Source organism: Epinephelus moara, chromosome 4 (genome assembly GCF_006386435.1).
Source record: "Epinephelus moara isolate mb chromosome 4, YSFRI_EMoa_1.0, whole genome shotgun sequence".
Lineage (NCBI taxonomy): Eukaryota > Metazoa > Chordata > Actinopteri > Perciformes > Serranidae > Epinephelus > Epinephelus moara.
Window position 1 is genome coordinate 1,256,113 of NC_065509.1, and position 12,229 is coordinate 1,268,341.

The following is a 12,229-nucleotide window of genomic DNA, read 5'->3' on the forward strand; positions in this document are numbered from 1 at the left end:
TGTGTGTGTGTGTGTGTGTGTGTGTGTGTGTGCGTGCGTCTGTGTGTGAATTCACATCATCATGTGTTTCCTGCAGACTGGTCTGGCCCCAAGCACTGGGTGGCCGTTTTTCAGAAACCAAAAAGTGATGTGTCTGTCAGGACTTTAAGACAGTGCAGACACTGGTTGATTCTTCACTTTTTGGTTTCTGAAAACACCCACCTAGCACAAGCACCCACATGGGCCAGACCGGTCTGCAGAAGACACATGATAATGTGATATCACATGGCTGGTGCTTCACCAGGCCCCTTCATTTCTGAAATTTGTATTTGATGGTGAGCAGCTCATTGGCCTTCCTCATCTTATCCACTTTCTCCTTTAGGGTGGGGTTTGCATCCAAAAATGCCTTGCATACTTTGGCAAAGCTAGCCAAACTCTGCTTTTCAGCAATTATGGGCAGCTCTCCAAAATCCCCACCCTCTCCGGCAATGAGGACATCTGCGATGACCGCAGTCCCCGCGATGGTGTTGCGGTCCAAGTCAAAGGCCCTACAGGTTTCTGGGATGCTCCTGGTCCTCTTGTACATCCTCACCAACTTCTTATAGCGGTGGACCACATCCTCTGGGCTACTGACTACAAGACAGATCAAAGAAAAAGAAAAAAAGGGAAAAAAACACACTCATAATTACAAATATATTGTACAATCCGAGTATACATGATGATCAGTACTTAAACTATTCTTTTTCACTTCAGGGTTTAATTGATAGTCTATACATAACAGTTTCATAATAGGGCCAGCCTGACTATGCCAAATGTTGCCGTTAAGAGATTGTGTGTGGGTGGAAGGGAGAGTACTCTTAGCAGAGATGCTCCTACTAAGACGAAAATCTTCCATAGGCCTTGCTAAGGTGAACGGAGTCTGAAAGCTCCCCAATGTAGTCGATAGAAAAGGGGTGCATTTACCAAATTTTGGGGTCACTTAATAAATCAGTGCATTTTCATGCTGCAGTGTGTTGTAAAATTTAAAAATTCAAGGTCCCCCCCTTAACTCTGACAGTGCACAAATGGACTGGTTAGGGCTCATTTGGTTCCATCTGTACATCAGAGTTTTGTGTCAAGAGTTACATACTCTTAGGGGTCGATTTAGAACGCTTAAGGTAAACCCAGAGTCCCTGAAATCCACTTTGATAACCACTGATGTAAGCAAAAGCACTGTTTGTGTGTGCATTGTTACAGAAGCAATATGAAAATCTTTATTTTCCCAGATACCTCGCTTTCCAAATGAAGCCTTCTTTGGCTTTTTCTTTGGGGAGTCCTCATCTGATGATGATGACGATGCTGGCTTCCTTCTTCTCTTCTTGGCAGCCTTCTTTGTTTCAAAGGAGGACTCAGGCTCAGAGGAGTCGGAGGACTCACCAAGGTCATGGCTCCTTTTCTGTGAACCTTAAAGTCAGCAAATATATAAAGAGAGAACCAAAGAGCAAAAAAATAAAAATAAGAATGCAGTGATTGCAATTTTATTTCATGAATAAATATGAGAAAATCGAAGAAATTCCATAAATTAGAAAGTAAAAGGCCTATATACAAGCTCACAACACGGCGTGAAGCGACACGTTGTGAGTTTGTAGGTCTGCTGTTTTCACTATTTTTGTGTCCCAGGCAAACGTAAAATACCTCTTTTTTTGTCACAGGCTTAACAGTTTGGGAACCATTGCTTTAGATCATGGGTTTTCAACTGGTGGTCCGTGGACCACTGGTGGAGGCATTGCAGGTGGTCCCTGGCCATGCATTCATTGAAAAGAAAAGTTACTTTTCCTTTTTAAATTTTCCTTTTAGTTCAATTTGCTACTCTTTTTTTCTTGTTTGCAGGTGAATAAAAATATTTTGAGGGGAAAAAATACTTGATAGAATGATATAACTGCTCTTTTCTGGTAATAAAATGCTTTGAGAACGGACAATATATTGTTGGATGGGTCTATGATGGACCCACCTGACAATAGTGGTGGTCCCCAGGTTGCTCCTAGTCAGAATGGTGGTCCCTGGGTCAAAATCAGCTGAAAACCCCTGCTTTAGATGGTAGTTTGAGCCTGACATGTAGGTTTTGGGAGGAACAGTCTAGTTACCTTTTGAACCGGCCTCAGAGGAACGAGACTTCTCTTTTAGGAGATCCCGCTCCTGTTTTAGTAGTCTGTTCTCTTCCTTAAGGAGACGAATCTCCTCTTTGAGGAGCCGGTTCTCTCCCTTTAGCTGGTTCAAGTCCGACTTGAATTTTTCCATGGTTCCACAAGAACCGCCTCGAACCTCTTCAACTGAAAAAGATGCGCAAAGATGTATTAAATACTTAGGATTGTATTTGTTTCAACGTGTTAACAGTCATAGGCTGTTCTATTTCAGTTAGACAAAGCTTTGTAACTAAGCCTTGCCAAGCCACGAGGCCCATAGGGCAGGAGCCTATTTCCTGTTTCTTTAGCATGAGGCAGCTTTGTGTACATTACAAGTCCACCCCCTGGACATGATGCTAGTATGTCGCAGGGACTCAATCTATATCCAACCCGGGATGCAGAGTGCCAGGATTTTTATTTGTTATGTCCTGACCAAGGGTCGAACATCAAGGGGCGGACTAATCACAAGGACATTGAACTTTGTAGGTGCACAGAATACCAAGGCGTGTGTGTTTGCACGCACGCACGCGNGGGTCGAACATCAACCTCCCAGTCTGAGGGCGGACTAATCACAAGGACATTGAACTTTGTAGGTGCACAGAATACCAAGGCGTGTGTGTTTGCACGCACGCACGCGCGCGCACACACACACACACACACACACACACACACACACACACACACACACACACCTTGGTATGGAATGATTGTGGTGGTGGTGGGGGGGCCCCACCAGACAACCTTGTGCTATACGAGACCACACTATGTATAACCATGATTGAATAAAATTCTTACCTTCGATATCTGACTCCACCTCCTCCTCCAAGTTGTTTTCGACTGGCAAAGTCTTCTTCTTGTTTTCTTCTTTTTTTTTCCCTCTTCNACACACACACACACACACACACACACACACACCTTGGTATGGAATGATTGTGGTGGTGGTGGGGGGGCCCCACCAGACAACCTTGTGCTATACGAGACCACACTATGTATAACCATGATTGAATAAAATTCTTACCTTCGATATCTGACTCCACCTCCTCCTCCAAGTTGTTTTCGACTGGCAAAGTCTTCTTCTTGTTTTCTTCTTTTTTTTTCCCTCTTCGGGTTTGTCTTTGAGACATGACTCTGTGGGGTAAAATAACCAAATTAAGATAATTTAACAAAGCTGTATCTGTTATACAGTATGATATATAAATCAACTTTGAGCTGATTTATGGCTCATAAAGTGGTCTGGGACCCCTAGGGGGCCGTCACAGTTACTACAGGGGGGCCACCAAATATTTGTCATTTTTGTTTGATCTACATTAACCACATGAATATTTTCAGTCACTCAAATGCATATACTGTCGACGCGTTTTAAGCTTGTAGATCAGCTATTTCTTTTGACATTTTTTAATTTGAATCCTGAATTATTTTCTTTTTACTATTTTTGAATTGGAATCGGGAGAAATAACAATGGTTAACATTTAACTTAAATCTCCCAAGCTCTTTTGAGAACCCCCTGGGGGTCCGATTCACAGGTTGAGAACCACTTGATTGATTGATTGTTTGATTGATTGAAAAGTTTATTGAGAAAAAGGTACAGTTTCATCACAGTACAGACCCACTGGTACAAGGTCAACTAAAAGGAGATTACACAAGAAAGCCTGAGCTTGTTTCAACTGACATTTTTTTAAACTCATAACATTGAGAAACATACAGAAAGAACGCAGTACTATGCAGAAAGTAGCATTCAAATGACACAAATACTGATCTAAATGTTGAGGGTTTAAGTGGCTAGCACGTTTAAAGCTAAACAAAGTAAAGCTCGGTAGTGCTTAACCAAACTCTCTGTGCAATGGGGTAACATTTGATGTGTTCATTAAATTGTAAAACACATTAAATTGTAAAACCCTACACACGAATAAATTACCCTCGCATTAACAGGCGTTCAGCAATCTAGAACAGTCGGCCCAGTGCTCAGATCTAGCCTAGCCTACCAACGTTCCCCAATGTTGTTAGCTTTAGCCATTTTCACGTTAGCAACCATGGCATGCAAACCACAGTCAGCTTATATTAACTGTTAATGTTACAGTTATTTCTCGGGTACAATGTGTCACTTACCAAGGTGTTTTTCTTCCGTGGTTGGGAAAGCGGAGCACACACCGGGAGAATGTGGGTTTCTGTGACGACTCGAGTAGCCAGACTGTCCTCAAACTGCAAACGACCAGGCACGTCGTTTTTGACAGCACCTAACCCCCGAAAATAGAAACGTCATACTAGGATGCGAAACCGGTTCTCCCGCATCGACGGCGGACGCCGTCCTCGTTACGCCACACTGTCACTACCTTGGGTTTCGCTTGTAAGTAATATATAGCTGGGGATCCAGGGGGCTCAAATTGGCGGTAGGAATACACTCTTTTTGGTCATTTGAAACGCTCTTTGTGGGTCCTATGTCCACATACGTCCTATCTGGTCGTATGAGTTGGAGGATATGTTGCAAGTAGCGCGGTTGAAAGGAGTGGAGGAGAAATAAACAGTCGCACACAGCTTGTCACCGGCTGTTTGATTACAACTCGTGGTTCCGTGTTTCTCGTGACGTTGCATACGCATGTGCATACGTCATTACGCTCTGGAGACGTTCAATAGCCAAAATCGCCCGCGAAGATAGGAGCACCAGCAAAAAAGCGCCACGAGCAGTTCAAGCTTCTTACTGTGTAGGTGTGGTGTAGGCAGACTAGGCACTGATTTATTGATTGATTGATTAATAGATTGATTGAAAGGTTTATTATAAGTTTGCATAGGGAAAAGGTCAACTAAGAAGGAGATTACACTATTAAGCCTGAGCTTGTTTCAATTGAGATCCTTTTTTTTAACCAAGAAGAAGGCAATTTCTTAAAAAAAAAAGTCAACCATGACTGACTTCAGAGGGAGAGGCTGTTGGCCAGTAAAAAAAGATGCCCAGTTTGCCACAGGCAAATGAAGTTCAAAAAAACAAACACAACCAAAGATGGATATCGGTGGTAAGTGATGAAGCATTATCATTGCATTATCATTATCTTATCATTATCGTCTTTATTGTTATATATATATATATATATATGTGTGTGTGTGTGCATGTGCGTGTGCGTGTGTGTTATACATTTATTTAAAATGATAACACATTTTAAATAATCCTGTCTGTGACCAAACTGGCCATTTTCTAAAAAAGCTATAATGTTTCAGTGTGCAATACACCTTCCAATCTATAGTCTCATTGTTGAAAGCAAATGGAGAACAGAAAATGGCCATCCATCAGATTAAATTTCTTTTTATTGAGCTATACTTTAGATGCGAGTAGTCCTGTGGGAGCGTACAATATTGTAACATTCCGTGGCCGGGGGTTAAGCACTCTATATTTTAATATGAACGTTTATGTAGATGTAAGGGGCAAATGTAGAAAGGGGTAAATGTTTTCCTCCTAACAAGGGACATGACCATGTTTACAATCTCATATAGGTTTACTCTTGAGAATCTATGTTACTACTTAAAATTATATTTACAGGTGTGGTATGTTATGTTACAGGAGCTGCAGAAGGTCATCACACGGGGGCAGGGCAATAACGAGGTCCATCAGAGATGGATCCATTTTCTCTGGATCACACATCCCATTACAATCATGGATGCAGATTATGCACNGGCCAGACCGGTCTGCAGAAGACACATGATAATGTGATATCACATGGCTGGTGCTTCACCAGGCCCCTTCATTTCTGAAATTTGTATTTGATGGTGAGCAGCTCATTGGCCTTCCTCATCTTATCCACTTTCTCCTTTAGGGTGGGGTTTGCATCCAAAAATGCCTTGCATACTTTGGCAAAGCTAGCCAAACTCTGCTTTTCAGCAATTATGGGCAGCTCTCCAAAATCCCCACCCTCTCCGGCAATGAGGACATCTGCGATGACCGCAGTCCCCGCAATGGTGTTGCGGTCCAAGTCAAAGGCCCTACAGGTTTCTGGGATGCTCCTGGTCCTCTTGTACATCCTCACCAACTTCTTATAGCGGTGGACCACATCCTCTGGGCTACTGACTACAAGACAGATCAAAGAAAAAGAAAAAAAGGGAAAAAAACACACTCATAATTACAAATATATTGTACAATCCGAGTATACATGATGATCAGTACTTAAACTATTCTTTTTCACTTCAGGGTTTAATTGATAGTCTATACATAACAGTTTCATAATAGGGCCAGCCTGACTATGCCAAATGTTGCCGTTAAGAGATTGTGTGTGGGTGGAAGGGAGAGTACTCTTAGCAGAGATGCTCCTACTAAGACGAAAATCTTCCATAGGCCTTGCTAAGGTGAACGGAGTCTGAAAGCTCCCCAATGTAGTCGATAGAAAAGGGGTGCATTTACCAAATTTTGGGGTCACTTAATAAATCAGTGCATTTTCATGCTGCAGTGTGTTGTAAAATTTAAAAATTCAAGGTCCCCCCCTTAACTCTGACAGTGCACAAATGGACTGGTTAGGGCTCATTTGGTTCCATCTGTACATCAGAGTTTTGTGTCAAGAGTTACATACTCTTAGGGGTCGATTTAGAACGCTTAAGGTAAACCCAGAGTCCCTGAAATCCACTTTGATAACCACTGATGTAAGCAAAAGCACTGTTTGTGTGTGCATTGTTACAGAAGCAATATGAAAATCTTTATTTTCCCAGATACCTCGCTTTCCAAATGAAGCCTTCTTTGGCTTTTTCTTTGGGGAGTCCTCATCTGATGATGATGACGATGCTGGCTTCCTTCTTCTCTTCTTGGCAGCCTTCTTTGTTTCAAAGGAGGACTCAGGCTCAGAGGAGTCGGAGGACTCACCAAGGTCATGGCTCCTTTTCTGTGAACCTTAAAGTCAGCAAATATATAAAGAGAGAACCAAAGAGCAAAAAAATAAAAATAAGAATGCAGTGATTGCAATTTTATTTCATGAATAAATATGAGAAAATCGAAGAAATTCCATAAATTAGAAAGTAAAAGGCCTATATACAAGCTCACAACACGGCGTGAAGCGACACGTTGTGAGTTTGTAGGTCTGCTGTTTTCACTATTTTTGTGTCCCAGGCAAACGTAAAATACCTCTTTTTTTGTCACAGGCTTAACAGTTTGGGAACCATTGCTTTAGATCATGGGTTTTCAACTGGTGGTCCGTGGACCACTGGTGGAGGCATTGCAGGTGGTCCCTGGCCATGCATTCATTGAAAAGAAAAGTTACTTTTCCTTTTTAAATTTTCCTTTTAGTTCAATTTGCTACTCTTTTTTTCTTGTTTGCAGGTGAATAAAAATATTTTGAGGGGAAAAAATACTTGATAGAATGATATAACTGCTCTTTTCTGGTAATAAAATGCTTTGAGAACGGACAATATATTGTTGGATGGGTCTATGATGGACCCACCTGACAATAGTGGTGGTCCCCAGGTTGCTCCTAGTCAGAATGGTGGTCCCTGGGTCAAAATCAGCTGAAAACCCCTGCTTTAGATGGTAGTTTGAGCCTGACATGTAGGTTTTGGGAGGAACAGTCTAGTTACCTTTTGAACCGGCCTCAGAGGAACGAGACTTCTCTTTTAGGAGATCCCGCTCCTGTTTTAGTAGTCTGTTCTCTTCCTTAAGGAGACAAATCTCCTCTTTGAGGAGCCGGTTCTCTCCCTTTAGCTGGTTCAAGTCCGACTTGAATTTTTCCATGGTTCCACAAGAACCGCCTCGAACCTCTTCAACTGAAAAAGATGCGCAAAGATGTATTAAATACTTAGGATTGTATTTGTTTCAACGTGTTAACAGTCATAGGCTGTTCTATTTCAGTTAGACAAAGCTTTGTAACTAAGCCTTGCCAAGCCACGAGGCCCATAGGGCAGGAGCCTATTTCCTGTTTCTTTAGCATGAGGCAGCTTTGTGTACATTACAAGTCCACCCCCTGGACATGATGCTAGTATGTCGCAGGGACTCAATCTATATCCAACCCGGGATGCAGAGTGCCAGGATTTTTATTTGTTATGTCCTGACCAAGGGTCGAACATCAAGGGGCGGACTAATCACAAGGACATTGAACTTTGTAGGTGCACAGAATACCAAGGCGTGTGTGTTTGCACGCACGCACGCGCGCGCACACACACACACACACACACACACACACACANCCACCCCCTGGACATGATGCTAGTATGTCGCAGGGACTCAATCTATATCCAACCCGGGATGCAGAGTGCCAGGATTTTTATTTGTTATGTCCTGACCAAGGGTCGAACATCAAGGGGCGGACTAATCACAAGGACATTGAACTTTGTAGGTGCACAGAATACCAAGGCGTGTGTGTTTGCACGCACGCACGCGCGCGCACACACACACACACACACACACACACACACACCTTGGTATGGAATGATTGTGGTGGTGGTGGGGGGGCCCCACCAGACAACCTTGTGCTATACGAGACCACACTATGTATAACCATGATTGAATAAAATTCTTACCTTCGATATCTGACTCCACCTCCTCCTCCAAGTTGTTTTCGACTGGCAAAGTCTTCTTCTTGTTTTCTTCTTTTTTTTTCCCTCTTCGGGTTTGTCTTTGAGACATGACTCTGTGGGGTAAAATAACCAAATTAAGATAATTTAACAAAGCTGTATCTGTTATACAGTATGATATATAAATCAACTTTGAGCTGATTTATGGCTCATAAAGTGGTCTGGGACCCCTAGGGGGCCGTCACAGTTACTACAGGGGGGCCACCAAATATTTGTCATTTTTGTTTGATCTACATTAACCACATGAATATTTTCAGTCACTCAAATGCATATACTGTCGACGCGTTTTAAGCTTGTAGATCAGCTATTTCTTTTGACATTTTTTAATTTGAATCCTGAATTATTTTCTTTTTACTATTTTTGAATTGGAATCGGGAGAAATAACAATGGTTAACATTTAACTTAAATCTCCCAAGCTCTTTTGAGAACCCCCTGGGGGTCCGATTCACAGGTTGAGAACCACTTGATTGATTGATTGTTTGATTGATTGAAAAGTTTATTGAGAAAAAGGTACAGTTTCATCACAGTACAGACCCACTGGTACAAGGTCAACTAAAAGGAGATTACACAAGAAAGCCTGAGCTTGTTTCAACTGACATTTTTTTAAACTCATAACATTGAGAAACATACAGAAAGAACGCAGTACTATGCAGAAAGTAGCATTCAAATGACACAAATACTGATCTAAATGTTGAGGGTTTAAGTGGCTAGCACGTTTAAAGCTAAACAAAGTAAAGCTCGGTAGTGCTTAACCAAACTCTCTGTGCAATGGGGTAACATTTGATGTGTTCATTAAATTGTAAAACACATTAAATTGTAAAACCCTACACACGAATAAATTACCCTCGCATTAACAGGCGTTCAGCAATCTAGAACAGTCGGCCCAGTGCTCAGATCTAGCCTAGCCTACCAACGTTCCCCAATGTTGTTAGCTTTAGCCATTTTCACGTTAGCAACCATGGCATGCAAACCACAGTCAGCTTATATTAACTGTTAATGTTACAGTTATTTCTCGGGTACAATGTGTCACTTACCAAGGTGTTTTTCTTCCGTGGTTGGGAAAGCGGAGCACACACCGGGAGAATGTGGGTTTCTGTGACGACTCGAGTAGCCAGACTGTCCTCAAACTGCAAACGACCAGGCACGTCGTTTTTGACAGCACCTAACCCCCGAAAATAGAAACGTCATACTAGGATGCGAAACCGGTTCTCCCGCATCGACGGCGGACGCCGTCCTCGTTACGCCACACTGTCACTACCTTGGGTTTCGCTTGTAAGTAATATATAGCTGGGGATCCAGGGGGCTCAAATTGGCGGTAGGAATACACTCTTTTTGGTCATTTGAAACGCTCTTTGTGGGTCCTATGTCCACATACGTCCTATCTGGTCGTATGAGTTGGAGGATATGTTGCAAGTAGCGCGGTTGAAAGGAGTGGAGGAGAAATAAACAGTCGCACACAGCTTGTCACCGGCTGTTTGATTACAACTCGTGGTTCCGTGTTTCTCGTGACGTTGCATACGCATGTGCATACGTCATTACGCTCTGGAGACGTTCAATAGCCAAAATCGCCCGCGAAGATAGGAGCACCAGCAAAAAAGCGCCACGAGCAGTTCAAGCTTCTTACTGTGTAGGTGTGGTGTAGGCAGACTAGGCACTGATTTATTGATTGATTGATTAATAGATTGATTGAAAGGTTTATTATAAGTTTGCATAGGGAAAAGGTCAACTAAGAAGGAGATTACACTATTAAGCCTGAGCTTGTTTCAATTGAGATCCTTTTTTTTAACCAAGAAGAAGGCAATTTCTTAAAAAAAAAAGTCAACCATGACTGACTTCAGAGGGAGAGGCTGTTGGCCAGTAAAAAAAGATGCCCAGTTTGCCACAGGCAAATGAAGTTCAAAAAAACAAACACAACCAAAGATGGATATCGGTGGTAAGTGATGAAGCATTATCATTGCATTATCATTATCTTATCATTATCGTCTTTATTGTTATATATATATATATATATATGTGTGTGTGTGTGCATGTGCGTGTGCGTGTGTGTTATACATTTATTTAAAATGATAACACATTTTAAATAATCCTGTCTGTGACCAAACTGGCCATTTTCTAAAAAAGCTATAATGTTTCAGTGTGCAATACACCTTCCAATCTATAGTCTCATTGTTGAAAGCAAATGGAGAACAGAAAATGGCCATCCATCAGATTAAATTTCTTTTTATTGAGCTATACTTTAGATGCGAGTAGTCCTGTGGGAGCGTACAATATTGTAACATTCCGTGGCCGGGGGTTAAGCACTCTATATTTTAATATGAACGTTTATGTAGATGTAAGGGGCAAATGTAGAAAGGGGTAAATGTTTTCCTCCTAACAAGGGACATGACCATGTTTACAATCTCATATAGGTTTACTCTTGAGAATCTATGTTACTACTTAAAATTATATTTACAGGTGTGGTATGTTATGTTACAGGAGCTGCAGAAGGTCATCACACGGGGGCAGGGCAATAACGAGGTCCATCAGAGATGGATCCATTTTCTCTGGATCACACATCCCATTACAATCATGGATGCAGATTATGCACAGGTTGGATGTTTCTCTCCCTCACTTCAATTCAAATGGTCTCTCATTCTCTCATAAGCTGTGTAATTGTATTTTGTTACACAATAATTAATTATTTTGTGCATTTCATTTTAGCTTTGACCATTCCAATCAGGTAGACCTAATACAGTACATGCAAATACCACATGTAAACAGTGTCTCTTAACATGAATAGCCAAATGCATACTGACATATTACATAGAGCAGTGGTCCCCAAACCTTGTATCTCAAAATCCAAAAGCCAAATTATATGTTTGCCCAGATCGCAAACTTATGAACATAGCAGATTTACAAGCTCTGAATGTGTTCGCACCGCAATTTGAACTTGTAGATCAGCTATTTTTACTACTTCTATTGGTTATCTAATTTATGGAATCTTAGTTTTCTTTCATGTATTAAGGAAGTTAATGAGAAATCAGTGCTTGTTTGTTTTTTAAAATCATGAAAACTTACGTATGCTTTTTTGAAGAATGTTTTTGAAAAGGTTTTGAAATAATAATAATAATTAGGGGACCCATGTATTTATTCGTGACCCACAAATGGGTCCTGATCCAATGTTTTGGAACCATTGACATAGAGTACACATTCTAAAGAAATTCAAGAAATCACGCACGTTCATCCATCCCAACATTTACAATATGCACAATGGATATTGTAGCAACAACCTATTTATATAAGGACCCCTCCCTGTCTACAAAACTATCCTATCCCTGTAGCTAATATGTTGATAGCAGTTGTCCTCCTCATGACATGTGGACATGATAGAAGATGGTGTGTGTGGGAGCCCCAAGTCTCTCACCAGGGTGACAACCCTACTCCGTGAAATATGCTGTAAAGCAGTGAGGCGGATGGAGAGAAACCGGAAGATGAGGATCGGAGGGAGAACAGCGTTTGTCGCAATAGACGAGAGCAAGTTTCGACACAAACGAAAAGTAAGGTTTTATACGCTA